Source organism: Amphimedon queenslandica, unplaced genomic scaffold (assembly GCF_000090795.2).
Source record: "Amphimedon queenslandica unplaced genomic scaffold, v1.1 AMPQUscaffold_13521, whole genome shotgun sequence".
Classification (NCBI taxonomy): Eukaryota; Metazoa; Porifera; class Demospongiae; order Haplosclerida; family Niphatidae; genus Amphimedon; species Amphimedon queenslandica.
Genome location: NW_003546243.1, coordinates 157,826 through 162,762, shown reverse-complemented (window position 1 = coordinate 162,762; position 4,937 = coordinate 157,826). Strand labels below are relative to the sequence as shown.

Genomic DNA, 4,937 nt, shown 5'->3' with positions numbered 1-4,937 from the left:
TGGACAATAATCATATCTTGTGTATAAGAAAGTACATCAATTGATGTGTTTACTGTAGCTGATGTGGGAACTATTAAAGGATAATTATTATCAGCAATAAGTATATTAATGTGTACCTCTTTGATATGAGAATGTATTGTTATTAGATATTCCTTCTTCAAATTCATTAACTTCATTTATAACATAAGTATAGCGATGAGTGAATAAGTCATTATCCACAAACTGATAACTAGTATCATATACTGATACATTATCTATTAGAGAACCAGTGACATCATCATATATTTTCAGGTGGTAAAAACGGTCGGCCTATTGGTGTATCCATATTGACTATTCCAAGTGATATTGACAGTAGAACAATTGTATACTGATGATAGAATATTATGAACTATTCCTAATTTATCTAATGAAACAAATAAGAGTGCAAATAAACAGTTTTCCATGACTATGTTTAAATAATAACTATTATGATCTGCTCTAAAAATCTTCATTTCACATTTGCAGATAGTATTATTATGGCTTTTTACTTCCAGGTTTTGAACTGAAATGGATTGATGATTGTTTTTGTTATTAGTATTTTAGTAACATTCTATGCTATTTTAGTAATACCGTATACCAGGAAATTTTCGTTGCCAGAAACTTTTGTTGTCCTTCCAAGCAGACATTTTCGTTGATTTTATTTTCGTTTTGCCATAGATATTAGAGTAAATGAAATTTTCTTTTTCTTCAAGCTCCAAATACAAATTAAGCATACCCAAAATTTGAAAAACGAAAAAACACAGGTTAGCAAAATCAGTATGCCCTTAATTTCCAGAATGAAAATAAAACAAAAACTTCATAAAAAATTGAGGTTATTGAGTGAAATAGTTTAACAACCATAACAGCAAGGTCGAAAGTTAAATGCAATGGTCCAGAAAAATTTGTCTCAAAGTAGCTGATTTGCTTTTCAAGCCTTATAAATCAATAACTGGCTACATTATGCCTGAAACAAAGTCTAAGACAAAAAAGTCAAAGTATGAAACTTGGTTGCAGCAAACCTTTCAACCTTGCTGTAGCACTATCTCTGTAGTTGTTCAACCAAATTTAGTACTTCAATTTTTTATAATAAGTAATTGTGCATGCCTACCTACTGATGTCAGACAACTATCAGAATGAGACTGCTAAATTACTTGAAAAGTTTAACATCATAAAACCTCTGTATTGAGCCAATAGGTAATTTTCTCATCCCTGGATCAAATGAAAGGACCTTGCCTCTGACTTTTCTAGCATTTTAAATGGCCTAGCATTATGCTGTATCTGTATGTCAAGCGCTGCATTAGTAAAAGTATTTTTTAATAATTTTACTAAGAATTAAAATCAATGAAAGTAAAGCACAGCAATCATAAATGCTACATATATTCATGTGTACTTGTCTGCCTTAAATTTCACTCTAATCATACACAGAGAAACATAAAATGAGGAAATTACATCATTGACCTTACCTGAATGAAAGACTTGATGTCAGTAGTGTGAATCCTAACCTTGAGAGAAACAGAAACACTAAAGAGATAGAGAGGTACATAGCAGTGAATTGTAATGGTAAGTCATATTAAACAACAATAGTAACTGTAATGCTATTCCGTGTGTAATGGTTGATATAACTACTTCAGTGGCATATATATTTACACGTAGGCCTGGGACATACATTTATACTGAATGCATACAAATGCATTAAGTAATCAACTACATCACTGGTGCATACACAATAGAGAAGAGTGGATTAACAGTGAAGTGTTTTCTATAACATTAAATTAGGCAAATTAGAGTGGAGAGAAAGCTTAAAAGACATAGACAAACCAAGTGAGAAGGAGAGAGAAGGAATGAAATTTAATGATGGAATATGGAATGGACATCATACAGGACAAAAGAGATGAATCGAAACAAGGCACAGGTGGAGTTAAAAGTGAGGGATACTTTTAGCAAAAGAGAGAGACTAAAAGTGGGGGAGAGAGAGAGAGAGAGAAAAAGAGAGAGTCATGGGGGAGAGGAATGTACATGTAGATGTAGAAAAGAAAATAAAGAGGAAAAATTATACACATAGGATCGATCTTGAGGCATACAGGAGCAAAGATGAGAAAGATGTAGAGAAAAAAGAGATGTAGAATAGTAAAGCCATAAAGAGAGGAATGATAGGGAAGAAGAGAGGAGAGTGTATGAGAATAGACAATATTCAGGGAAATTGAAGAAGGAGGAACAGTGGGGGATAGAGTGAGAGATTAGGAGAGGGTATGGGTGCAAAGATTGTATTTAGTGAATGTTAAGAGGTGTGGAAGAGAGTAGCAAATGAAGAGCATACATGTACACAAAAACATAAATGAGGTTCTAAGGAAATTAACAAAAGAAATAAAATGTTGCCAAGGGATATGTACAGGTATAGACAAACATCCTGCACTATAATTACAGGGTGTATTATGCTTAGAGAAAACTTTTGTTTTCTATATTTTTTATGATACGTGCATGTATACATGCATGTTCTTGTTTTACATACAAAGCTTGAGCTGATTCCCATTATAATACGAACATTTAAGGCATGTGACAATTACCATTAAAGTTACACATGCAGTAGTTTATATTAACATGTACATTAAACACCACTTACCATCATCATTGCTTCAGCCAATGCAACACAGCATTAGTAATCCCTTGTCTTCGTTTTGATCCGTATTGAATGCATGCAGTCTTTCTTGATTATAAATTCGTTGTACTAAGAGAGACAGAAAGAGATGATTAATTATACATAGTGATGTCGATCTTTAAACACTTACTTGTTCTAATTGGACATTGTCATGCTCTCTTCATCATCTGTAAAATACTGGTGACATTCTCCTACACAATAAATGATACATCAAATTACTGACCAGAAAGACCGACACCCCATTCTCTCTCCCTCTCTCCCCTTTAATGTACATACATATAAATGTAAAGATGGAGTGAGTGGAGCTGCTGTGACTGGAGAAATGGCTGACTACCTTTACTCTAATGGACAGAATTCACTTCACTATTCAAAGACATTTATTTAAAATATAGTCGAGTAGTCTCAAGCAATTCTTATTTTATATGTCACTCAAAAGAAACGATAAATAATAATAATAACCACTTTCAAAAAAATAATGATTCTCATGATAAATTCTTAATTATTGTTGTGATGCATGATTCATGTCACATTTTATCTTTCTTCAAGGAGATTGTCATAAATAACTGAACTGTCAACAACTCCTGCACTTCCTCTTATTCTACCATAAGCTGGATTATTATTTGTCATTAAACTATGAAACTGATATGCTTCATTGCTTGCAGTAGCTATCCCATGATGCTGTGAAGAAGCAGTCCCTGCAATGAAATCAAATAACATTACTGAAAATATACATAGAAAACTTACTGTATGCTTTCTTCTTGTAGATAATAAAAATGACTGATATAGTAAGACATATTATTAGTGATATTATGACAGCACTCAATAATGACATGGTCACTGGATTATCATAAAGAGGTAATGAAGTAAATCAATATAACTAACCTGCACTTGCAACAGTAAGACTATTGCTGTTCATAGCAGATGATGGTGTAGCAGTAGGGAATGATGAAGTAGTAGGGACAGTATTAGTAGTGGTAGCATACATAATAATAGTATCTATTGATGTACACAATGGCTTAAATGCATAAAACCACTACTCTTGATAAAATTAACATAATGTATATTGACTCACCAAGTGGTACTATAAATGGTTGACTACTACCAACATCATTAGTAAAGGCAATACTGATGTTACACTGTTGATACTGAGGTACCAATACCAATCCTCTTATATTATTCATATCCTTTATGAAGTATGTGACATTGCTATAGACATCAGTTCCACTACATATCACAGACACAGTAACATGTTCAAGAACTTCACGAACGCATTCCAGTACAATCTATACGTTGATAATAAAGATAATAGTAATAAAGCATACATTTATAGCATAACTGGGATTCGGAACTGGACAATAATCATTTCTTGTGTATAAGAAAGTACATCAATTGATGTGTTTACAGCTGATGTAGGAACTATTAAAAAATAATAATTATCAGCAATAAGAATATTAATGTGTACCTCTTTGATATGAGAATGTATTGTTATTAGATATTCCTTCTTCAAATTCATTAGCTTCATTTATAACATAAGTATAGCGATGAGTGAATAAGTCATTATCCTCAAACTGATAACTAGTATCATATACTAATACATTATCTATTAGAGAACCAGTGACATCATCATATATTTTCAGGTGGTAAAAAATGGTCGGCCTATTGGTGATCCCATATTGACTATTCCAAGTGATACTGACAGTAGAACAATTATGTACTGATGATTGAATATTATGAACTGGTCCTACTATATCTAATGAAAGAGATTTCATGCTAAAATGAATATTAAAAAGTGACCATTATAAATATTAATGATAAAATGGCAATAACCTTCTCTTTAAATTAGTTATTGTTGTTGCTATTAAACTATTTCACTCAATAACTTCAATTTTTAATGAAGTTTGTGTTATATTTTTATTCTGCAAAAGGGCATTCTGATTTTGCTAACTTGTGTTTGTTTTGTTTCTCAAATTTTGGGTGTACTTAATTTTGTATTTGGAGCTTAAAAAAAGAAAAATGAAAAAAGCCCCCTTTACAGATTTTATTATTGCCTTGGTATTATTAAGCATATCTATCCTTTTTGATACTCTTCTATTGAACCTTTAAACCAGTAAATCACTTAATGGGGAAACACCAACCAAGCCCAACACATTGTAATGAAATGTACATTGTACATTCTTCCACCTTATTAAGTCAGTATTGCATGTGGGGGAGTTTCATAACTGAATAAAATACACACAAATACATGCACATGTATAGTGCATTA

At 32.0% G+C, this 4,937-nt stretch overlaps 1 protein-coding gene and 1 long non-coding RNA gene across 2 annotated transcripts in view; both read right to left on the bottom strand.

Annotated features, from left to right (window-relative positions):
- The window catches only part of LOC109591082 (uncharacterized), a 21,401-nt gene that overhangs the window by 7,216 nt on the left and 9,248 nt on the right, over positions 1-4,937 (bottom strand). The window lies entirely within an intron of this gene.
- Positions 1,406-2,797, bottom strand: LOC109591280 (uncharacterized). Its single transcript, XR_002189753.1, has 3 exons — positions 2,639-2,797; positions 1,482-1,539; positions 1,406-1,429 (listed from the first exon to the last, which is right to left on the bottom strand). It is a non-coding gene; the product is annotated as an uncharacterized LOC109591280 (long non-coding RNA).